Genomic DNA, 25,696 nt, shown 5'->3' on the forward strand with positions numbered 1-25,696 from the left:
ATACTATATATTATAGTTTTTTATATTTATCTATCTATTTTCTATATTTATGTTTACCACTATCATTTTATATTTATTTTTATATTTGTATTTATTTCTACTTTAATCTATATATTAGACCATATCAATTCATTAACCCAACACATCAGAACCACACAAATACCACACCTTCGTCAGCACCGGTACGCAGCCCACGCTCATCCCATCGCAGCGTATCCAAACAAAACCTATTTCTAGGACTAACAGAACAAAGACCCCACGACATTTAACCCTAAGGAAAACTCAAACCAACCTAACTGTAAAGAAACTTTAAATCCCACTATAACTAGCCCAAAAGCTCCGTACATTCTCATCATAAACTTCCTCCTAAACCAATGGCTCAAAACCCCAAAAAACTCAGATACACATGGAAAATGACAGAACTGCTAGTAAAAACAAACACCCATGAAAAATTAAATCCAACCAACTCACTAAACTCAAAACCCTACAACTGACCCTAAACATTACTAAAAAAGCCTCCAAAGGTCTACCTTTATGCTGACTCACAAATAATAACCAATAATCTATAAAAATTATTTTTAAAAATTAAAAAAATAAATAAAAGCATGAAAATAAAAAATCTAAACTACTAAAATACTAAAAAATATCACTATCCTAATTTAGAAACATATTGCCTATAAAAACCCACCATATAAATGCCCCTGTCTCTAAAACTAAAACTAAAAAAAAAAACAAACCAGAAAGAAATCGGAACTTAGGAACGCTAAAACCAGAACGTTCAAGAAGTTCCACCATATCCCTGATCATACACCAACTACAAACAACGTGAAACGATACAAACAATTCTTAAAAACTGCCTTAAAACAACTACAATTAAAACCCTTTCAACAATTCAAAACTGCATTGAACAAAAGCCATCTCATAAATTAACACCCAAAACTCCAGCAGCCCAGCTGGCCCTACCAAATCTCTCTGTTGATACATGCAGTAAACAAAACCAAAATCCCAGGAATACCTATCAGAAGTCTAGGAAAGAAACCTCTTGAAATTAAGCCTACCTCAAATACAAACCAACCCGTGCAGAAAGTGAGCTTCACTCAAAAAACTATTTACACAGAGTTAATAAGACCAAGAAATAAAACAACACACCATCTACCACCAGCGAATACAGCAGTGAAGGAAAAAAACCCACTTTTTTTGTCTTTTTTATTTTTTAAACTAAACCAAGCCCTTCCCATACGTGCATGGCCCCAGCAAGGGATTCTGCTGCAACAGGAAAGGGGGGGCAGCCCCCAGAAGGCTTGAGGTTCCTGCCCAGCCTCGCTGTCACGGGCCAGGGGCAGCGAGAGAGGGAGCGGCACAGACGGCGGGGACGGCCCGGCACGGAGCGGGGGCCGCTCTCAGCGCGATGCCGGCAAAGCCGCAGCTCCGGCGCTGTCGGCCGCGCTGCTTGAGCGGCACGGGGGGATCCGCCGAGAGCCTCCGGCCCCGCGCGGGGACTCCCGCAAGGGCCCAGGGGCGCCGGGCTCCGGCCCTCGGGGCTTTATTCTCCGGCAGCCCGAGCCCCGCGGCTGCGGGGCAAAGAAGGAAAGGGGGCACGGGAAGAGAGGAGCGAGAGCAGGGCATGACAAAGGGCGGCGAGGGAGCTCGGGCTGTGCAGGAAAGCGGCACGGGAAGGGAAAGCCCGGGACGAGGGTACACGGAGGCTGGGCAGAGGAAGGAGACAGGGGGAACAGAAGGGAGTAGCGGGGTAGGGACAGGACAGGAAGGAGCCGGGTTTGTGGGGGGAGAGGGAATGGGGGAAAGGGAGCGAGAGAAGGCGAATACGGGGAGAAGGAAGGAGGGCTAGAGAGAGGGACAGGCGGGGAAGCCCCCCAGAGCCCCGGCTGCACCCCGAGCCCGGCCCGGCGCCTCGCCCTGCCCGGGATGCTGCGGCGCTCGGCGGAGCTCGGCTCGCTCCGGAGACGCTCGGCTCCAGTCGGCTCTTGGCGCCTCAACTCGGCTCTTGGCGCCTGCATTCGCCTCTTCGGCCGAGCTCGCCTCGCTTCGGCCCAACTCCCAGCCGCTCTGTGCCTTCGGCGCGCCTCGGCTCCGCTCGCCTCGCCTCGGCTCCCCGACGGCGGGCGGGCAAGCGCCGCCGCCTCCCGTTCAGCTCGCCCGGCTCGGGGCTCTCCCGCTGCCGCGTCCCGCGGGCGGCCCGGCCACGGCGCGGACACGACCGGGAGCGCGGGCTCGGGCAGGAGCTCATTAGGCTGGGAGCGCACTGGCGCTAAGCAGCGCGCACGAGAGCAGCAGGCTCGCTTCGCCTGAGCTCGGCTCGCTTCGCTTCAGGCAGCCTCGGAAGCCTCGCCTCGGTTCGCTCGAGGCCGTCAGGGTCGGCCGCTCTCGCCTTGCTTCGGCCGAGCTCGTGCGATTCCCCCGAAGGCGGCGGCGTTCGGTTGTGGTTTTAGAAATATCCTCCTCTATCGATTGGATCTCTCTACAGTTAGATTTATATTTCTAGAATACTTCTATTAATCCAAAGAAAAACCCCATCTCTAACCAAATAAATACAAGAAAACACCTTCTTTTAAACGATATCGAAATATTTTTATACTTTGTATAATTATATTCACATTTATATTTATAGTTTCTTTTGATGCAATCTATTAATAATTATCTATAATATCTATAAAATTCTAGACATGTATTTAAATTATTATTTATATTATGTATCGTATCTACTGCTGCAACTGATTTTTTCTTCTAGTTTTAAACGTTATCTGTATGTATTTATGATATATTTCTAGACTTAGATTTCTACCTTCATATTCTTTGTATTTATAATTTTTATCATCAAAACCCTGCCTATTGACAAGTAAAAGAAACACGCTTTATTTAACGACTTAAAAAATATTTTTATATTTATAATTTTCATATTTCTATTTATAATTTGCTCTCTAGTACGTGATAACATACCTGCTCCTGCACCGCAGTGGGGCTCCCTCTCCTGGGCACCTCGAGGTGCCCCCAACGGCATCAGAGCCCCGAGTCTTCACCCCCCCCTTTTCCTCTAGTTAGAAACTACACTGGAACTTTTTTCTGGAAACAAAGACATGACCTAAATCCTCTCCCCATGTCCTAGACGGATAGATGTTCAGTTCTTAGTTGACTGGGCAGCAGTTTCTTCAATAGAATGATAAACAATATGGAAAGGTTTTAGCTACAAGCAAATAGGCAAATCTGAACAAGGTCCTGGTGGCCAGCCACTGCAGTTCTTTTGAAGCAATTTTTTAAACAATCAAATACTGATACCACAAAAAATAAAGCAAAAAGCTGACTACTGGCTAAGAAAGAAGGAAAAATTAACTTTTGACGACAACAACAACATTCCAAGGACACAGGCTTTTTTCCAGTCTCATACCTTATTACTACTACCTCTCTTGGGAATTCTCATCGTGGATCCCAAAAGGAATAAATCCCTCAGCGTGTCCTAAAGCACCAAGGAGCTACCTACAAGTGAAGGTGGCTACTTTCAGTGCAGACACAGCTGATGACACAGCAGCAGCACAGTTCCGTGCTGCACAGGGATAATACTGTCTCCTCTTCTCCAGCAGCTGACTCTCTCCTGCCATGGCTTCTGTAAATGCATCAGAGCACGACCTTAACCACAAACAGGCAAGAAAACACCATCCGAAGTCTTTCATTAAGCAGTACAAGAAGGGTTCCAAGCAGAGACCAACAGAATTTCAAGGAAGCTGTATGCAATTAAACCCCCTCAGATTTGTTCAAGTAGCCGGCAAAATGGAACCATTCAGAAATGACAGAGAAAACCTCCCCAAGTATTTATACAGGAGTCCTTAATGTCAGAAAGGGGATGACAGGTTATGTTCAGATAAGATGAATGTTTATTTGGATCTATAAATAAACTTCTCTCGTGGTCCTTTGCCAAAAAATAGAACCTACAAGTGAACACCTACACCTGCCTCAAGAGACCTAACGAGCCCCTGGCAGCCACCGGCATCAAAGCGCAGTGGATGTTTCTAATCCAGGGGAAGGAGAACAATATCACCTTTTGTTCTCTCCAGTTTGTTTCCTCTGCAGTCCTAGTTGCTCCTTATGATTTTTACAGTCTCTGTATCTTCTCGGGCAGCGCTGAGTCTGACGACCGGGATACGAGAGTCCTTCCCTGCCCTACGGAGAGAACCAGGAAAAAAAGTTAAAAAAAGAACAGGGCAGTTTGAAGTTAATACCTCCGACGAGAAGCAGCACCCGACAAACAGAGCAACGGTGAACAAAGCGTGACACCTCCCTGGGGACAGAAGACTGACAAACTCTCCGGGATTTACAATTCCAGTAACCAAGCCCTTCAGCACAGCAGCCAAGTGTCCCATTAGGTGGTGCTGCACCAAAGCACGATCCGAGAGGTTCCAAAGAGTGAAATGCACGTTATTGTCCAAAGACGTAAAATCTTGCAAAATACCAAAACTACAATAGATCTAAACTACAGGGCAAGAGTACAAGTGTTAACTTGAGGAGCTGGAACCATCCAGGTGAGCAACTGCTAACTGGATCCTCAACAGAGTTTGAGGAACCCTTCAGGATACAGAAGGGTTTTCCCCAGCAATGTCACAGGCCGAGTTTTGATAGAAGTGCACTTGCCAGATGCTCAGAAACGTCACCCATCCTCCTCCGGGTGTCCTGAGAGAGCTGCGAATGGCTCTCACGTGGTTTGAGCTGGTTCTGTAAGGGCTCAGGGTGAATTTCACCAGATGCAACCAAACTGGGCAACACCCAGTGGGACAGAAGGAACCCAAAGCTTGTTTTACCCAAAGCTTGGGTAAGCAGAGCTCCAGCAAATACTGAGGAAACGATCAGAACAGGGTAACAAATAATAAACATACCTTTTTTAACTTGCCTTTTTTTTTTTTTTTTTTCAGATGAGCAAAACAATTAAGGAGAAGGTGAAAACCTCACCATGACTGAACATTTCATCACCTGTAAGCTGACCATCCTTAGCATAGAGGACTCCAAATTTAAAATTCACCAATCCCTGGGAAATAAAACCAAATGTTATTTGGTAAACAGTCAAACAGAAGACATAAAAATTTGTTTCCTCTAATCTTTGCATACATCCTACGCATTAGAACATACATTTTATACCATCTCCTAATACATAATGATTTACCTTTAAACTTTGATAGTATAGCATAAAATCATTAACTTAAATTGGTGATCTATTATTATTTAGTTGGTGCTTCAAGTTATTTTTGCTGTCATGTTCAAAAAAACAGGACTTCTTTTTACTGTAACGAGCAATTGATTTAGAAGTCATCAAAAGCCCATCAAAATACAAAGCTGTATTCACCGGACGGGTCTGTGAGCAAGAAGTAGTCAGGCTTGTACTCACCTCTTGCCCTTCAAGAACCAATAAATCCTGTCAACAAAAACAGCATCTTTAGCCCCCTCCTATTAAAGATTCTACAAGGATGATGGTTTTATTGGTGTTTACAAGTTTGGATTTGAAATGGCCAGTTCAATGGATAAAGAGACAGTTTAAGTAGTATTAGATTATTATTATTCTTATTATTAGCAACTGGAAGAAACAAACCAGTAGGATCTATACTTAATTACTTCTATTTCCAGGAAATCATAAAGAAAAAGAACCAAACAAAGAAAAGTCACTTCCTACCTTTTGTATCTCAGGATGTAAAATGTCTCTTGGGCTCTTCTCCAGTTTCTCCAGACTCCTGGCACTGAAATGCAAATGAACGAGTGCTTTATAGGAGGGCAAGTGCACATTCCAACCCCGAACCCCCAACCGATGGCAGTTACAGCGCTTACAAAATGAATCCTTCCCAGAGCCTCTGGGAAATGGAACGGTTTGTGCAACTGCCATTTCTTCCCCAAAATACTAACTCCCAACACTTCCTAAACTGAGTTTGCATTTTAAAAACAGAAATTAGGGAGACTCAGGGTGGAGATCAGGTTGAAATTGATTTCCTTCTAAAGCACAGGGCTCTGTTCCATCACCCTTCACTTGGGCTCCACACAGAATCACGGGGAGCATTTTAGGAGGGCTCAAGAACCAATTCTATTTCTCTCTTTTTTCTAGTTCTCCCTCTTCCTAAATAATTCAAGGCAAGTCAAATGAAAAAGGACAAGTTCAGCATCAAATTCACACTTTTCCCCTTTGACTGCTCAAGAACAGGCTTTAAAACCACTTCTTGCTGCCTTCAACGGTTAAGACTTGCAAAATCATTTTTACATGTGTGATAGGTTTATCATAAAAACCACAGAACGCAAGCTCTGAATTACAGGAAAAGGTACACAGGCAAATATCTCAGCTGATGGTGGCTTATTTCTAAACACAGACCTTAACGGAGATTGCACGGAGAATGTTTCAGTGGGACTCGAAGGGAAAAATATTTTCTGAGTACCCTGTAAACAAGAAAAGCTAGGATATATTACAGGACATACCCACGTGTTCTGCATATTCAAATAAGATTATCAATAAAAACAGTTAAGAAGGAAGAAAACCAAGGTAATTTTACTCAGCTATATTTACTGCCGATTTAGAGGAAAAAAAAAAGTCACGGGTGCTGCAAAGAAAAAAAAGTGAACCAGAAACGCCTACAGTAGAACTTTAAAACAATTGCTTGGATAAAAGCAGCTCATGGAACGTGAAGTAGAAAAAAAGCGAAACCAGTATCAGACCTGCCTATTTTCTTACCATTGCACAAGAAAATCCGACAAGCGGTAGAAAGTCACTGCCTAAAACCGATCCTAGGATGTAACCGAGAACAATGGAGGCATTTGCTAATCTAAACGGAAACCTTTTCCGGACCCTAGTGTCAAATCACACGTTTTGTCTCTCAGCAGCTCGAGGCTGGAGAGCATTTCCCCTGGGGGTCGGGAGGGCAGGGGCACAAGGGGCTGAGTTTGCCGATCGCACCTGTGCCATCAGAAGGATCCTGCCCGGCGCTCCTTGCGCTCGCCATTCTCCGGGCCATCGCTGTGTTTTACTGCTCAGCGATGCCGCTCCATCTGTTTGCGTGGAAGGAAGAGCCACGAGCACTGAGGCACTCAGCAGCCGTGTCATGCCAGCGATGTCGAGCGCTCTCTGCTCGCAAGGCTGAGCCCGCCGCGGAGCCGCCTCCGCAGCCGCTCGTCCGCCCCCGCCCGCAGCAGCGGCAGCGGCCCGAGGGAGACGGCTGCAGCTCGGCGGCTCCCGCGCCTCCGCCAGCCCGAGGGCAGCCGCCGCACAGTGACCGCGGCAGCGCCCGGCGCCGCTCGCCCGGGGCGGCTCCTGCAGCTCCCGGCCCGCGGCAGCAAAGCACCGCCTGGCGCTCCGCCATCGGCGGGCGGCAGCGCGCCCCGCCCGAGCTCAGCCCCCGCCACCGGGACCGCTGAGCGAGGCCGAGGCACCGGGCGGACGCCCCTTCCGCGCCGCTCGGCTCCGTGCGGGCGGCCGGACGGAGGCTTCGCCCCTCCAGCGTCGCTGCCGCGGCTCCGTCCCGCGTGGCACAGGCGCCGGGAGCTGCCCGCTCCCCCGGCGCGCGGCCGCCTCGGCCCGCCAGCCATTCATATGGCGCGTCGGCCGTTGCGTCAGACGCCGCGCTTTACGGCCGCAGGGCCTGCCGGGAGTTGGAGTCTCGGACTGACAGCCACCGCTCCGTTCTCCGCCACCGGGAGCTGCGCTCCCGCCAGGGGATCAAACGGCTCCTTCGCTCCTGGGCGCGGAAGCACCTTAGGCAGCTCCGCCCCTCCCGAATGTCCTTTCTTTTCCACTCCAACTCTTTTTTCTTTTTTTCACTCTGTTTTTCACCCCCTTTTCCACTTTGGCTCTTTCTTTTTCACTCTCACCCTTTTCCTTTTTCATTTTTTTTCTTCCTTTCTCTTCCTTCTTTTTTTTTTTTCTTCCTTTCCTTTTCCCTTTTCTTTTGCTCTCTCTTTCTGTCTCTCTCTCTTTCTTTCTCTCTCTCTCTCTTTCTGTCTCTCTCTCTTTCTCTCGCTCTCTTTCTGTCTCTTTCTGTCTCTCTTTATTTCTCTCTCTCTTTCTTTCTTTCTCTCGCTCTCTTTCTGTCTCTCTCTTTCTTTCTCTCTTTCTTTCTTTCTCTCGCTCTCTCTCTGTCTCTCTCTTTCTTTCTCTCTTTCTTTCTTAGTCTCACTCTCTTTCTGTCTCTATTTCTCTCTCTTTCTTTCTTTCTCTCGCTCTCTTTCTGTCTCTCTCTTTCTTTCTCTCTTTCTTTCTTTCTCTCGCTCTCTCTCTGTCTCTCTCTTTCTTTCTCTCTTTCTTTCTCTCGCTCTCTTTCTGTCTGTCTCTCTATTTCTTTCTCTCTCCCTCTCTTTCTTTCTTAGTCTCACTCTTTCTGTCTCTCTATTTCTTTCTCTCTCTCTCTTTCTTTCTCTCTCTCTCTTTCTCTCGCTCTCTTTCTGTCTCTCTTTCTTTCTCTCGCTCTTTCTCTCGCTCTCTTTGTGTCTCTCTTTCTTTCTCTCGCTCTCTCTCTCTCTCTCTTTCTTTCTCTCGCTCTTTCTCTCTCTCTCTATTTCTTTCTCTCTCTCTTTCTTTCTTTCTCTCTCTTTCTTTCTTTCTTTCTTTCTTTCTTTCTTTCTTTCTTTCTTTCTTTCTTTCTTTCTTTCTTTCTTTCTTTCTTTCTTTCTTTCTTTCTTTCTTTCTTTCTTTCTTTCTTTCTTTCTTTCTCTCTTTAATTCTTTCTCTCTTTCTTTCCCTGAATTTCTAATCTTGGCTTTCCATTCTAGTTTTAAAATGAAAAAGCAGCAGTAGAAACGTTCAGGCTACCGGGGAGTGCAAAAAACCCCCAAAGGGTAATGATTTTAGGAAAACTATTTCCTCCATGGGAGCCTGAAATTTTCTACAGCTGCAGGTGACATAGAGCTTTTATTTCTTCTTCTATATAGTTTATACTTTATACTCTATTTATACAGCACCCCCTGCCGTCTGCTTTGGCTCACTACAGGCACAGCGCCCCCTGCCGTCTGCATGGGCGCACTGCAGACACAGCGCCCCCTGCTGTCTGATTTGGCGCACTGCAGGCACAGCGCCCCCTGCCGTCTTCACCGGCGAACTGCAGGCACAGCGCCCCCTGCCGTCTACATCGGCGAACTGCAGGCAGAGTGCCGCCGAATGACGTCAGCAAGTCGACACGGCGCCCCGCCCCAGACACGCCCACTCGGGCGGCCGTCGCCATCTTGTACGGCATTCTGCGACGGCCACAGCGCTGCCATCTTGTACGGCACCCCGTGTCGGCCAGGGCGCCGCCAGCCTGTACGGCACAATTTTATGGCAGTCGCGCCTTACGGCAGTTTTACGGCATTTGCGCTTTACGACACCTTTTGCGACAGTCGCGCTTTACGGCGGCTTTTGCGACAGTCGCGCTTTACGGCACGTTTTGCGACAGTCGCGCTTTACGGCGCCTTTTGCGACAGTCGCGCTTTACGGCGCCTTTTGCGACAGTCGCGATTTACGGCACGTTTTGCGACAGTCGCGATTTACGGCACCTTTTGCGACAGTCGCGCTTTACGGCGCCTTTTGCGACAGTCGCGCTTTACGGCGCCTTTTGCGACAGTCGCGCTTTACGACACCTTTTACGACAGTCGTTCTTTACGGTACGTTTTGCGACAGCTTTTGCGACAGTCGCGCTTTACGGCACCTTTTGCGACAGTCGCGCTTTACGGCGCCGTTTGCGACAGTCGCGATTTACGGCGCCTTTTGCGACAGTCGCGCTTTACGGCAGTTTTATGACAGTCGTGCATTACGGCATTACCCTTTATGGAACTTTTATGGTACTTTACAGCACTTTACGGTTTTTATTTGGTTTTTCATTTATTTTTAATTTATTTTATTTGTTAAATTTTATTTTTTACTTAATGTTTATTTTTAATTTTTCTAATTTTAAAGCTTTTTATTTTAGTTTTTAAATTTTATTTACTTATTATTTTTCTATTTTTCTATTTTTAAAGCTTTTATTTTATTTTTCTAATTCTAGTTATTTACTTATTATTTTTAATTTTTCTGTTTCTAAGCTTTTTATTTAATTTTTTAAATTTTATTTTTATTTAATTTTTAATTTTTCTATTTTTAAAGCATTTATTTATTTTTAATTTAATTTTTATTTTTAATTTTTCTATTTTTAGAGCTTTAATTTTATTTTTTAATTTTATTTTTTATTTTTCTATTTTTAAAGCTTTTATTTTATTTTTCTAATTTTATTTTTTATTTACTTTTTATTTTTAATTTTTCTATTTATAAAGCATTTAGTTTATATTTTATTTTTTATTAAATTTTTATTTTTAATTTTTCTATTTTTGTAGGTTTTTTTTTTTAATTTAGTGCTTCCCAGACCAACTCAAGCTGGTGATTGTGGTAGTGTTTGAGGGTCTTGCATTACGGCACTACCTTTTATGGAACTCTTACAGCACTTTACAGGTTTCATTTTGTTTTTCATTTATTTTAAATAAATTTTGTTTTTAAAATTTTATTTAATTTTAATTTTTATTTTTAAAGCATTTTTATTTTATTTTTTAAATTTTATTTTTTATTTACTTCTTATTTTTAATTTTTCTATTTCTAAAGCTTTTTATTTTTTATTTTTTATTTAATTTCTATTTTTAATTTTTCTATTTCTAAAGCTTTTTATTTTTTTAATTTTATTTTTTATTTAAGTTTTTTCTATTTTTAAAGCATTTTTTTATTTTTATTTTTTATTTTTAATTTTTTTATTTTTAGAGCTTTTATTTTTTATTATTTTTTATTTTTCTATTTTTAAAGCTTATTTTATTTTTCTAATTTTATTTTTAATTTTTATTTTCAATTTTTCTATTTTTAAAGCTTTTATTTTTTTATTTTATTTTTTATTAAATTTTTATTTTTAATTTTTCTATTTTTAAAGTTTTATTTAATTTTTTAATTTTATTTTTTATTTTTAATTTTTCTATTTTTAAAGGTTTTTATTTTTTTTTAATTTAGTGCTGCCCAGACCAACTCAAGCTGGTGATTGTGGTGGTGTTTGAGGGTCTTGCAATACAGCACTACCTTTTATGGAACTCTTACAGCCCTTTACAGTTTTTACTTTGTTTTTAATTTATTTTAAATTAATTTTGTTTTTTTTTAAATTTTATTTAATTTTTATTTTTAATTTTTTTATTTTTAAAGCATTTTATTAAATTTTATTTGGTGCTGCCCAAACCTGCTGTAGTGCATTTTTATACTTTATAATACTTTGAAGTCATTTTGTTTTGTATCCCCATATTTTTCCCAAATGGTTTATCCCAAACTGTACCCCCCTCCTTCTCCCTGTGTTATCCCTCTCCCGGGATGAGATCATCCCCAAACCCCGACCCTGGCTCTCTGTCAATCACTCAGCCTCCCATCCCCTCCATGCAGAAGTTTCGGTCCAAGTCGTCCAGTGATCAGCCAGAGGCCAGGGGTCAGCCCCCCAAGCCTTGCCCCATACGCTGTCCTAAATGTCTATGCCCCAGCATCCATCCCTTAGGGTCACTTATTGGTTGGTAAAATGTTATCTACTTTGGGTTTCCACCTCCCTTTAAATGTGACCTTGGCACATCTCCCTGGGGCTCGTGGCAGGAGGCCCCTGAGGTGCAGGAGCTCCTTTGGGACTCCTAATAAAACCTTGGATTAACCCCTGCTAAGAGTCAGCCCTTTATCTTCTACCGCTGTCTCTGGTGTCTCTTGTGCTACACAGGGGCCCAGCCCAGGTACCCTCAGCACCCTCAGGGCACAGAGAGTGTCTCCCCCCAGCCCAGGTGCCCTCAGCACCCTCGGGGCACACACAGAGAGTGTCTCCCCCCAGCCCAGGTGCCCTCAGCACCCTCGGGGCACAGACAGTGTCTGCCCCCAGGCCAGGTGCCCTCAGCACCCTCGGGGCACAGACAGTGTCTCCCCCCAGCCCAGGTGCCCTCAGCACCCTCGGGGCACAGACAGTGTCTCCCCGCTCTCGGCCGTGTCAGGGCTGCCCCCCGGTGTCTGCCGACTCGGGACCGGCCGAGGGTTACTGGGAGGCTCACACAAACCCGCTCGGCCGCTGATTGTGGCGGTGTTTGAGGGTCCCCAGGACGAGGGAAGAGACGAGAATCTTGACTCCACCTTTCAGAAGGCTGAAATATTATTTTATGATCTCTATTATATTAAAAGAAAATGAGATAGTAGAACTATACTAAAAGAGCAAGGAGACATCAGAAAGCTGGAAAGGAATGAATAATAAAAACCTGGGACTGCTCACAGCCCCGACACAGCTGGACCATGATTGGTCATCAAGTAGAAACACTGCACAGGAGACCAATCCAAGATGCCCCTGTTGCTAAACCATCTCCAGCCCACACTCCACAGCCAGCAGATCGTTATTGGTTCCATTTCTGTTCTGAGGCTTCTCAGGAGAAAAATCCCAGCAAAAGGATTTTCATCAAACACGTCAGTGCCAGGTGATGGCACAGGCAGCATGGGCCGGCCGAGGTCACTGTGTCATCCCTGCCAGCCCAGGTGTCACAGCAAGGAGCAGAGAGCTCACCCTGTACTCACCCTGCGCTCACCCAGCCCTGCCAAGGGACCGGCTGCCAAAACAGAGCCGTGCCATGCATGCCAGTGTCTGCATGGCAGAGAGAGGACATGAAAAGCCACCGAGGAAGCTGCCACCTCCTCCCTGAGCTCTGCCCTGCAGGCCGGGCCATGGGCAGCCACTTTGGGAAGGCTGCATTTGCTGCCCATCAGCTGCTCTGTGTCTGACAGGAATTGAAATAGCCCAGGTTTGGGTCGGTGCTGAGCAGAAGGCAGTGAGGAGAAAGGGAGAAGGCTGTGCTGCAGGCCAGGTGGATCCAGGCAGAGCCAATTTGGGCAGCAGCCTTGTCTAACAGCATTTCATTTTCCACTTCTACTACATTACATTTCATTTTGCACTTCTGCTAGAACTGCATGTCAACAGCTTTCAAATATCCTCCTCAGTCCCAGCAGCCTGCTTCAAAGTGCTGTGTCTTTATCAGACCATTGATGGTCCTTCTGAAATGTGAGTCTCACTGGCCGCATCCAAACCTTGTGCTTGAAGAGCATTCCTAAAAATTAAAGCAGATTGGGCCTTTGGGGAAGAAGGGGCTGCAAAGCATCTCCTAAAGCATTTTCTACTCCAATTTCATTGTGAGGAAACACACCTGAAGGATGATGCAGGGATTAGGTTTGAGACAAAGATGAGTTTGCTAGGTCAATTTTACTTTGAGAGCTTGAGAAGCACAGGAAGCCCAGGTGATGATCCCAGAGGGTTGAACACAGAGGTTTCACCCTCCCGGATATACAAGGGCCTTACCTTAAAACCACTGCTCTCAGCACGCAGCTGTCTCAACACTGCATTCATGTTTTCTCCTCTTTGTCCATGTGTAGAATTGAAATCCCTCTTGGGGAAGAAGCTTATTCCAAGTAAATTCCTAAAGAATTAGCTGAAAAAAACCCTGAAATGTTCTTTCATAGCCTTGTAGATTTTTAAAGCCTTTGACATTTGAAACACTGTTCCCCTGCAAGGCCTTTTCCTAAATCCCAGCTTCTCAGAAGGCCCAAGGGGACAGGGTTGGCCAAGGGTGGAGCTGTTCTGGATTTGTTGGTGGTGCCTGGTAGTGAACAGTGTGTTCAGAGCTGCTCTGCTGGTTCTGCCTATCACTTTGACAGGGAAGGAGGGTGCTGGGATATGATAAATCACTTCTAAATGCTGCTTGCAATGAAAACACTGTGCATAAACCCTCCTCAATGGTGTTAAATTTGTCTGCTAGATTTCTTGCCTCCCACCCCACCACTGCTGCTCTAAGATCCATTAGTAGCTCAGTCTTTCTTTGTGTTTTGTTTGACATTTATGCCCAGGTTCCCCAAAGTTTTGGGGGTTCTTTTTAAAATATGATATTGATTTTTTTTCTTGGTTTAAAAAAAACCTGAAATACACACACACACACACACTAAAGAAGCATGTCTCCATGGCTCAGCCCTGAGTGGTAAAGGAAGAGCAACAGGAAGGGTGGTTTGCGGTGCTGGAGAAAGTCTCTGCCAGGCTTAAAGGAGCATCCCATTTCCACAGATGGCTTTTTTTTTTTTTTTTAAATGGGTTATGGTGCTGGGAAGATCTGGAAAGAGTGCAAGTCCCTCATTCCAGTTTGGATGTCTTGTTTTAAGAAATGTGTTCTTTCAGTTCTTGGAGAGCATAGTTTTGGATTCATCCTCACATCCTCCAGTCTTGGTGGCTCTGTTGGTTTTTTATTTCCCTTTCTCTGCCCTTTTCCCTGCCCTCACTCCCCTGATGGATGCAGGGGATGTGATTCAGGCACTCATCACTGCTCTGCAGCTGCTTTACAGAGCTAAAACTGACTGGGTCTTTCACCCTCCTCTCATAGCAGTGGTGCAGAGTGAGGCACATGGCAGGGCAGGGCTTTTAGCTGTTGTTTTATCTTCTGGTTTGATGTTTAACACATGGGACAGAACCCCAAGCCCCTGCTCACCATGTCAGGCTAGGCTGCAGGGGAGCACATTGACAGCAACACAGTGGCTGCACCACAACCACCATCAATCAATCCGATAGAAAAAGGGTTTAAGGCCTCTGACAGCGCCATGGTGACTGAGCTGAGCCCAACCTGGGTCTAGCTTAATCCCTGATCTGTGTAAAGCCCTCTTCTGTGCTTTCCTGAGGCTGGGACAGCTGGAGAGGTTGCTCTCCATGAGCACAGGATGGCAGCTGTGGGCTGAAACTCGCTGAGCTGCCTCCCCAGTAGGGGATGGGCTTGTGAGGGATTTAAAAGAAAAAACATTACCATGTCTTTGTCAGTCTGCCATGCTCGCTTAAGCTGGCTGCTGGTGATTTGTAGTATTTTATAAAATAAAAACCAAATGCTTTCCCTTTATAAGGAAATATGCTATGAAGAGGGCTTCAAAGGAAAGATGATTAGTTACTATCCAACTGTTGCTAAATTCATTGCTTGATGGTCCATATACTGCATTTTTTAATGTCACTGATAGCTGATACAGACCATTGCCAAGCTGTTTGATAATTATTTATCAGCCATCTGCATCAGCATCATCTGCATGACCAGTGATGGCCAAAAAGCAGGAAGGAGAGAAAGGGCTTAAGCTGTAGGCAGGAAAGGGAAGGCAGAAACCAAGCAGCAAACAATTGGCACCTGGGCTCCATTGAAGACTAAAAGTGGGAAAAAATGGCTTAATTGAAAAATCTGCCTATTATGTGTGCAGTCTCCAAGGGGAAACAAACAAACCCATTCAAAGGAAGGGAAAAAAAGGCAAAGAATTAAAAAATCCTTGTGCTGTTATGCAGAATTGGGGGGTTTAACTTTTCCCAATCTCTTCCCAGTCTCAGGCAGAAATATTTCTATAACCAAACCATCTCCCTTTTTCAAGCATTTAGCTGGATTGAGTAATTTCTTAAGTCCTCCATCATCAGGACCAGTTTGGGTTTGGCAGCTCAAACACCTTGGCAAGGCCAGGACAACTTCAGTGGTTCTCCTTGTCCTGAAAGAGAGGAGAAAAGGGAAGTTAAGCTCACTGCAGAATCAAAGCCTCCTGCATTTCATCTTTTGGCTTAGATTGCTCACCATGGAGTATGAGCCATAAAAAAAGGGGAGGTGGCACCAAATTGAACTAAAAAGTGCCCTTTCCCAGTGCTTTTATTCCAGACATTCAAAGGAAGCTCATTTTTCTTCTAGCATTCTTTCCCTCATTTTAGCAGAACCATTCTCACCCCAGACCCCACTCAGCAGTTGTTCAATCTTTTGGCACTGGATCTGGACAAAGGAAGGGACACATCTGGGTCACAGGAAAGCACAGAGGGAAACCCTCCAAAACTGGCCAGAGAAAAATGAAATGCAGGAAGACTTACCTGCAGCTGGATGCTCTTTGCACTGGGCTTCCTTTAAAGGAATGGATTTGCTGCTGAACACATCTCAGGCTCAGATGTGACCAGGGAGAAGGTGGGATGGAGATGAGGAGTCAGACAGGGAATAACCAGGGAGATGCAGGGCCCAGGAACATCAAGGATGGAGAAGAGAAGGAACAGGGATTGTTCTCCTTGTTTAGATCCATCAGTGCTGAGAGCTTGGGAAGCACATGAGGGTACTAGAGGGATGCTGGGCAGGAGCAGGAGAACTCCAGGATAAGGGCAAGCTGCTCCCACTCCAGGGCTGGGCCAGGGAAGGAGGGGAATTATTTCTCTCCCCTTTCCAGTGGGATGCAGGTGCCACCCCATGCAGAGGTAGGAAAACTGCCTTGCAATCAAGGACAAAACCTGCCTGGCAAGCCCAGAATGCCAGCAGCCATTCCTCCTGGATTTCCTGCTTACAGGCATTTTAAGCTTGCTTTGTCTCAAAATGCCCTTTTTTGCCAAGGGCATTCCCATTTCTTTTGGATCCTGAACAGAGGTTTGGAAAGCTGACTTTGATGAGGGAACTGTTTCCTATTTTGATCTGTGTTAACTTGGAGTTTCCCTTGGCACCAAAATCAGGGGGTGAACCCAACCCTTGAAAGGCCATAAGATCCTAACTATCCAATCCCCAATCCCCTCAGCATTGGCTTGTGGAACCTTCTCAGGGTTAATTTAGCAAATTAAGGGTTTGGCAAGTTCAGGATGGAAACAACCAAAAAGATTCATGAAAAAGAAACGGAACTGAGGCTGGCTAAAAGCTGACGACTCATTACAACAATTCAGTGAAAAGGAAGCAGGAGTGATCCTATGAAAAACGCCAATCACTTGTTTTTAAAATTTTAAAAGTCTACCAGTAATTACATGCTTATAAAAACAGTAATACAATCAGAGTACTAATAATTTGGACAAATTAAATTAGGACAATATGAGACAATAGAGACAAAGAGTTACAGACAGTCTGGGTACCTTTTTCTGGGCAGCATAAGCCCGAAAAAGGACCCCCATTAACAAAGGATTAACCCTTAAAAACAACAGCCTGTTGCATATTCATACATCTCATACATGAGGAATAAATTCCATGCAGACACAGGATTCTGTCAACATCATCAACTTCTTCCTCTGAATCCTAACGGCGCCTTCGAGGCAGGAAGAAGTTAGTTTCTTCTAATAAGAGAGCAATAAATTCTTTTTCTCTGAAAGATTTAGGTGTCCTGTAGCTGCTATCTCGCTGCGAGTCCTTTCTTTAAAAAAAGTCTCCTACACAACAGAGTTTCTATTTTAACATTTTGTTATAACCTAAAACTATATTTAACACGCTATTGAAGAGAATTAATACAGCATTACTTTCTAACACAACGCATATCATATTCATTTTAATATTTGCGAAAAGCCACTCACAAAATACGCATTTTTCACACTTTCAATACTCACCAAGCCATCTGGCCAGAGTTCTGTGCCCACCGAGGACACAGCAACCAGCAGGGACCTTCCTCCCATTCTCCAGCACAGGCTTCTTCCCTCCACACGCAGGGAGCTGCAGACACTCAGGGAACACCGATTTAGTCACAACAGGAGAGGCACAAGGATAATTTGGAACTCGTTGCGACCTCAATGCCGCCTAGACCCAGGAGAAAGCACTCTTCCCATCAGACGGAGCGGGGTATTTCCTGTACCGCCCTCTCTTCCCCTTACCCAAGGCGCATGAGCACACTGCCGCCATCATTGGAAGGGCAAGTGAGTGCCGCCCTCAGCCGCCATCTTGGGTGTGGCGTAAAAAGTGACCCTTTTTTGTCCCCCCTTTCCAGTTTTCACCCCTTGCAGAGGCAGGAAAACTGCCTTGCAATCAAGTACAAAACCTGCCTGGCAAGCCCAGGATGCCAGCAGCCATTTCTCCTGGATTTCCTCTCCGCAATCTTTGGTACTGGCAGAAGCCACTCCTGGCTGAGCCGCCATCTTTGTTGTGGTACCCTTAAGCATCCCCCGCTCCTCACACAGGCGTTTCTCTTGTTGGCTGCCTCAACCCGGTCCCGACGCCGATCCCGCGCTCTCAGCGCCACTTTCTGCTGCTTTTCCCGGCGGGAGAAAACGGTTGGCGGGGTCAGCGGCACCGGAGCCCCGCGAACCGCGGTAGGGAGCGGCGGCGACGCCTCTGCCGGAGTCCTGCCGCGGCCGCCATCTTGAGTGCGGCTGGAGCCCGACCCGGCTCACGCAGGATCCTGGTACGCGGGCGCTTCGCCGTCTTGAAACGGGAGCTCTGTCCCCTCCGCGCCTCCGCCGCCCGCCGAAACCGGCCCCGCCGCTCTCGTTCTTCCCAGCCACCGCCCCGCACGGCGGCCGCTCAAGCCCGGTCGCGCTCCTCTGCACTCCTCACTGTGCTTCACCGCTCCCCTCTGTGCACAGCACCGCTCTGTGCCCACAAGGTGGCAGCACCGCCCCCCTGCCCGGGCCGGGCTGGACGCGCCTTGGGGCAGGCAGGGAACGGAGACCGAAGCTGCCGGAGATTGATTTTGGAGTGATTCCCTTCAGCCCCAGCAGCTGTTCCTGCGGTTTAAGGGCACTTGGTTGGTTCATTCCCAGGTAAAAACGTTATAACATTGGTTTCAAAATGACTACGCATCTCTAGTCAGAGTTTCCTGCATTCCTGTACACAATAGAATGGATAGATTATTTCCAAATTATTCTTTCCAAATGGTTTTAGAGATCAATTCCAATTCTTTGCCCATACCTATAAAAACGAAAAACTTGACAGGTTTTGGTGTTCTACACCCACCCCTCCGTGTGAATTTTCTGGCAGCTTTTGGTCCCTCTGGGGCAGGGTAACCCAGCATGACCCCCCCTCATTCCCCACTCACCTGCTCCTCCATCAGCCTGGTGTGACCGTGTTCACAGGAGTCTTAGGATGAGGGAAGAGACGAGGAGTTGACTCCATGTTTCAGAAGGCTCGATTTATTATTTTATGATCTATATTCTATTAAAAGAATAGAAGAAAGGATTTCATCAGAAGGCTGGCTAAGAATAGAAAAAGAAAGAATGATTTCACAAAGGCTTGTATCTCGGACAGAGAGTCCGAGCCAGCTGGATGTGATTGGCCATTAATAAGAAACAACCACATGAGACCAATCACAGATGCACCTGTTGCAGCATTCCACAGCAGCAGATAATCATTGTTTACATTTTGTTCCTGAGGCCTCTCAGGAGAAAAAATGCTAAGGAGAGGATTTGTCAGAAAATGTCATGGCTACAGCCTGGCTCTCCCTCCTAGGGACATTGCAGTGCCCCAGATGAAATCAGAGGCCCCAAGTCTCCAGCCCCTCTCGCTCAGCCTTACTTCCTCACCCCCAAAGAAGGCACAGAAGGAATCAAACTGCCCTGGACAGCAGAGTGGTGCTTTATTCAAGCCCTTTCCACGAGTACATCTCTCCCAAAAGGGACTCTGCTGCAAGAATGGGGGGCAGCCCCCAGAAGTTCCTCCCCAGCCCCGCAGTCACAGGAGAGAGGCAGAAAGAGGGAGGGGCAGCAGAGAGGACACAGGAAGAAAAGTAAGAACGGGGTGCAGAATGAAGTTGAAAAAACAACCAAAACCAAAAACAACAACAAAACCTGGGATGGGCAGCATAACAGAGAGGGATTAAAAAAGAATGGGTTTTGGTTCCTCATCTCTTCCTCATCAATTCCCTTATTGGTGACATTCAGCAGTGGTGCCAAACAAGCACAGAAAACAAATGGAAGAAGAAATGCAGATAGTCAGCAGCCACCACCTATCAAAATTCATTTTAAATAGAGTTCAAAGGTCTCTAAGAGCAAGGTGAGGTGTAAATGGAGATACTCACGCAGAAGTACTGCCAGCTGCTATTTTCAACATTTCTTCTGAGTTTCATCTTCATTTGTTTATCTCTCACCTAAACAAGAGAAAAAAAACGAAAGAAATGTGACCTTTCAGGCAGACAAAAAATGTGGTTGGTCCTTAAGAAAGCATTTTATTCTGCCTGTATAATAACCTGTTGGGAACAGTAGGAGCTTTTAGCAAAATGTCTCTGTGCTGTTGCAGTTGTTCTGCCACTGTGAGAAATCACAGGCACGGCTGCAAGGCTCCTGCAGCTCACCCTGGTGAGGGTCAGAGACCACTTATCCCTGCAGGGATCCCTGGGAATAATGATGGTGGGAAACGTGGAGGGAGCTGGATAAATAAATACTTGCCATTTCCTTACCAAAAAACCCCTCAAAACAAAGCTATAGAAACAGTTTGCCTCTGAATTAGGAGAATTTAAATTAATTCTTTTAGGTCTGCTTTTGGTTCAACATTCATCAATCTGAATTGGAATATGCATAGAGTAAGTAATTAAAGGTAGCTGAAATTTAAGAATAAATGTCTATTTCCTTGTTCATAACCTACATTGAAACACATTAAAACCCAGTGTTTTGCTTTAGAGCTGCTTGGCATTGACTTCATTCAGTCTTAGACTCATCAGGTTATAAAAACACGGGGAAATATATTCTTTGTTTCATGAAGAATGCATTATTAATTAGAAAGGCATAGGTTTAATCAGAGTCACTGCTGATACCAACATTGCTTGGCTAAGTTCAAAGTACTGACACAAGAACATCGTAACAAAAGCCATGTCCAACAGAGCCTCAAACATAAAGACACAGTTCAAAGTTTTTCAGATGTCCTACAGTTGCTAAGGTATCTCCAGAAAGGTGAGCAAACTGAAAACAGCACAGGAAATTTTAAACCCATTTCTCTTTCTTTCCCCTTAACTTTCTTGTGGGCAAGAGAAAACTCCTAATCCAGGGAATGAAATGTAATTTTCATACCTCAGTCATGAGTAGTCCCCTCAGTTTCAACCAGACCCAGTGTTCAGTGAAATCTTAGAAAGGCTCAGATCAGCAGTATGAAATTCCAATTCTATTTGTGAAAGGAGCTATTTTTTCTCCATTCCCCTCCCTCCCCAACATCAAGTGGGAAAGGCTCAAAATGAAAAATAATTCTTACAAAATTATACTTTGACCTAATAAGTTTGCTACAAGTTGCACCAGAAAGAGAAAGGAGAGCAGAATCAGAGGTTACCAAACTCAATAGAAAATCCAGCTCATGCTATCTCCAAAAGCCTCATTTCATTTATCCAGGATTTTTAAAAAAACCCCACATAATAAAAACTTCACATATTTTGTTAAATGCTATCATTTCTATCTGAAATATTAATTATTACTCTGCTTTTCAGAAGTGAAGTAGAAAGTTTTCTGCACCCACCTTCCCCAAATCTGATTCTAAGTGCTTGCCAGTTTAATCCCTTAGGAAGCAAAAGCAGCCCCATGTGTCTCAGGATCAATAGAAACTAAACAACAAAGCTTGACAAAGTCTATTAAATTGTCAATAAAGTCAATAAATATTTTCCACTGTAGAGACAGCTATCACCAGCCTGTGAATTTTGCTTTAGTGAAGAATTTTAGGTTTAGTGAAGAAAAAACGAGGTCTTCCTTGCCAAATCAGTCAGGAGTTGTTCTACTCTACTGCCAGTATGGGGTGAGTGTAAACACCACATTCCTCACAGCATCACCCACAAAGAATTCCTCTTGAAAATGAAGGCTGCTTTTGAGTTGGACCCAACAGATGAGAACTCCCTGGTGTAGCACAGTGATGGCAGCATGGCCAGGCTCTGCACTGGAAGGCTGAGACCCAGCAGCAGATTCCTGACCAGATCTCCAAGGCTGAGTGTGCAGGGGTGCTGTGGTACCCCGGCCCCCCTGGCCGCACACTTCCAGCCACCATCACTTCCTCTCAGAAGGACAGGAGAGAAAATAAGAAAAGCAGGAACTGGAAAGCTCAGGCTAAAGTCAGGCAGGTCACTGATGAAACAGAGTTAACTTGAAAAATCTTATTTATCAGCAATTAAAAAGAGTATTATGTTATTACACACTATTATTAGACAGTCAGCCAGCCAGCCCGACCCCAAGCACGCTGCAGCATCGGGGCCAGGCAGTGCCCATCTCCCAGGAGCCAATTTACCCATCCTTCTCAAGGGAATTGACCTGCACACAGTTCCACAGTGGAGCTGCCAGGCTGCCAAGAAAAATATCTCTGGCTAAGAGTCAAACCCTAATACATAAACCTATTAAATGATTAAATGATATTGTGTTACTGGCTCTTTCTTCTATTTCAAATTTTGAAAATTATTCCCAAGAATTTTCAAAATATTTCATAGGAAAAAGGTCTTTTTATGCTAAGATGTAGGGTGTGCATGATTGAATGTTTCATTCCACATGCTTACAAGCTGAGCCTTGACCAAGTTAAGAGGTGGAAGGACGTGCTCATTGGAACGGAGAGATGGAAATAATGAAACTCTGAACACAAGAGAAAGGTTCACAGAAACATCAAAATTCCTTGCTGAGCCAAGACAAAGGAGATAATTTTATCCAACAGATAGAAAAGCTCAGGTCAGAATCGTGACCGTTGCTTCTCAAGAGCAACATCCACTGAAACACACAGTCTGCAGGTGGAATGAGGTTAAACCTTCCCAAAATGGGAAAAAACCCTTGACTCTGACCTCGATTATTTCATCATCTACACTTATTTACCATTTCAAAAATGGTACTAGGGTGTTCTTGTGACTTAAAAATCTTTGTCCGAAAAATCACCACATTAGAGAAAATTTTACATCAGGATAACCTTGTGTTGAAATTATCCAAAAGAACAGGATAAAGTGAAATGATCATGCTGCAGGCATTTTTCTCATTTTTAGCAAATAGAATGCACTCGTATTGAGGGATGTTTTGAACAAAACACATTCACATTACTGCACGATCACGTGAAAAATACTCCTCTTCATCTTCAGTATCTCTCACAGAATTAACACCAGGATGAAGTTGCAAAGTGAAAAATACTGTATAAGGAGTGGTATTGCCCCACACACGGGATACCTGTGTGCGCTTCAGAGAGATTCATCCTGAGTTTGCTCCAGCCCCTGGAAACACCATAAACATGAGGCAACCATGGGACTGTTCCACAGCTTCTCTCCAAGCTTGTGACATGGGTTTATGCTCCCAATAGCTACTGCAAGGAGTGCAAGTCAACAGCAAGGGGTGGCAGAATTGGACAAAAATACCAGCATTATTGGCACATGAGAAATTAAATATTGATTACCTGAAAGACCTGAACTCTGCACCTTACCTAGTGCAACTTCAATGCTGAGGCTTTGAAACAGACACTGTAATTTACAACTTCTAATTTTTATGTCCTGTAGATGTGAAATCCCCAGCCACCAATCCAGAGTAACCACCTGAGTAACCAACTATTTGCTATTAAGATTTTATACCACCTTCTCCAGAGTAACCACCTGAGTAACTAACTATTTGCTATTAAGATTTTATACCATTGTAAGCCTTATTGCTTACAATGTTCCTTTTCAGCAAACATACGGGTTGCATGACTACCTAAACTCAACGTATCCCCCACCATTTGTAAACTGTTACCAAGAGAAACTGTTTTTTCTGTGCTAATTGTTGACATCATATATTAGCAGGAATAGAGTGAGCATGGAGTAAGATTTTACACAGCAAAACAAAGAAGGCTCATAGACAGTAAACCCTGGATCCCAGCCCCAAAACCCTATTTTATACTCATTTCTTTGGCTTTGGGAAGACATTAGGACAGCCTGCAGCTTCGCAGAAATTGAACAATGACAATCCTAGCTAAAGCAGCTGTTCTGCAGATGCAAAGGAAGATGTAGAATGTTTCCTGGACAAGCAGCCTGAAAATGACTCTCTCACAGATGAATAAGCATCAACACAAAACACACTGTTACAAACCTAGTATTTCCATATAACAGATAATGAAAAACCATCTGTCCATTCTGGTTATTTGCCAAGCAGCCAGCCCAGCACACCATTTTACTACCTGTATCTAAGGTATCCTACTAATAAAGAATATTTCTTAACTGTTTTCATTTTGTCTGCACATGCTGATTAATAACTTCATCATTTAACCCACCTCTTCCAAAGTTAGTCATGTACATAACAAGGAGATTAATTCCTGAAAGTATAACTGTGCTCCTCTTTTGGATTTGGAGAAAAAAAAAAAAAAAGAGCTTCTTTAGTGCAATCAGTGAAAATTAGGGCCAACATCTTATTCTGCAGGAATTTCCCCAGTTAAGCATAATATTTCTATGGCCTTCTAATGATCAATATCCTGTGCTCTCAATATCCAGTTCCAGTCCTGGTTGTCTTTTAGATACCAGAAGCCAGCGGGTATTAAGAGATAAATTGTACTCAGCGCTACTTTAGTCCAACATGTAACATGAAGAGTATGTTTGCAATTAAAATTCACACAATGCAGTATTTGAAGTGAACACATTGCACTATCAGTAGCAGCACAAGGCAATGATGAAAAATCCACAATGGCGTGGTGCTGTGTGCTGCATTATGCAAATGGATGCAGCAAAGGTCAAAGCTTATCTCAATCTCATAATAATGTAGTCTAGGGAGAATAATTAATTTACAGTGTGCTTTCTTCTTTTGTGTACCACAACACTAAAAGCCATTTTATTTGGGAATTTTCTTGCTTTATATTGCAGAGAGAAATAATAGCAACGGCTTTCAATTTTCTCTTCAGGAACCAGGGCAGGAGGGAAGGCACAGCTCTTTATTTTCCATAGCAACACCAGGCTAAAATTAAGCACCAAAAATACTGCCTTTTAATTACTAAAATGCTGTTAAATTTCAGTGTTTAGGAATGAGATTGCTGTGCCCAACAGCTACCTCATGTTACAAGGGCACAAGTGTTTCAATAACTTCCATGAAGCAAGCAGTGCTCTAAGGATTCAGTTATATTGCACAGCTCCCTACAGAGGGTCACAGGTGAGATGTAGGATATATTTGTGAATTACTGAGGCCCTGTGCTGGGGATGGGAAGTGCGATCCAGAGCAAAAAGTTGGTGAAGCTGGACCATAAAAAGCCAGGATGCAAACCTGAGTCTGAGGTGCTGGTGGCAAGGTGGCAAACTGGTGTTCCATGAGTTCTGATTCTGATACTCTAATCCCCATCTTCTCCATCCACCGGGCCAGCTCTGTTTTCCTCTCTCTGACAAAAAACACAAGAATTTCTCAGCTCTGTAAGAAAAATAGCCTCCAAGAGCGATGTTCAGAGCAGCCCAAGCTACCTGATGCAACCTCTTTTTCACACCTATTTTTAAATACATGTTACACATACAGAGATTTTAAAAGAGTGGTCCTCTGACATAGGCCTCAGGAGAGCAGCTCTCTAAGCAATAGGATGAGATGTTGGTGTTCTTTCAAATCCAAGGGATCTTATTCCTTACTCTCAAATATTTGTACTGATTTGGCATTTTGAGCTGGAAGCTAAATAGAGCTGCCTGGGAATCAGAAGGGGTCACACTGCGCAGATGACAAAAAACTGCCATGACCAAGAAGCAGTAATTCTCTTACAGGAACCCATGTTTCACACAACTGCTTTACACAATTAACTGAGGACTAATTGATCCCACAGGAAATCTGTCATTCATCAGGAACTTTAGCTTCCCAATTCCAGCTTCACTTCCTGTAGCTTATTTTTTCCTTCTGTTTTCTAGGAAGCTGCCTGCTTGTGGTTGTTTCTAAGGAACCTGAACAACGTGACCTTCATGGGATCGAGTGGCTTCTAAAGCTCATTCCCTACTCCTTGCGCAGGTCAGAACAACTCTTGTGTGGTTTTTATGTCCCTTAGGTGACAAACTTGCACACAGGCAAGCACCTTTCCCCATCCCTAGAGATCATCTGTCACTGTT

At 44.5% G+C, this 25,696-nt stretch overlaps 2 long non-coding RNA genes across 3 annotated transcripts; both read right to left on the bottom strand.

Annotated features, from left to right (window-relative positions):
* Nucleotides 1–3,769: 3,769 nt before the first annotated feature.
* LOC143696624 (uncharacterized) lies at nucleotides 3,770–7,563 on the bottom strand. 2 transcript variants are annotated; one of them, XR_013186015.1, is made up of 4 exons: nucleotides 6,935–7,563; nucleotides 6,356–6,420; nucleotides 5,672–5,735; nucleotides 3,770–5,032 (listed from the first exon to the last, which is right to left on the bottom strand). It is a non-coding gene; the product is annotated as an uncharacterized LOC143696624 (long non-coding RNA). The 2 variants fall into 2 exon arrangements; XR_013186014.1 differs by lacking the exon at nucleotides 6,356–6,420.
* Nucleotides 7,564–12,107: 4,544 nt separating this feature from the next.
* LOC143696594 (uncharacterized) lies at nucleotides 12,108–24,998 on the bottom strand. Its single transcript, XR_013185992.1, has 5 exons — nucleotides 24,882–24,998; nucleotides 19,748–19,816; nucleotides 18,770–18,885; nucleotides 17,349–18,558; nucleotides 12,108–15,508 (listed from the first exon to the last, which is right to left on the bottom strand). It is a non-coding gene; the product is annotated as an uncharacterized LOC143696594 (long non-coding RNA).
* Nucleotides 24,999–25,696: the final 698 nt, after the last annotated feature.

This window comes from Agelaius phoeniceus, chromosome W (genome assembly GCF_051311805.1).
Source record: "Agelaius phoeniceus isolate bAgePho1 chromosome W, bAgePho1.hap1, whole genome shotgun sequence".
NCBI classification, from domain to species: Eukaryota; Metazoa; Chordata; class Aves; order Passeriformes; family Icteridae; genus Agelaius; species Agelaius phoeniceus.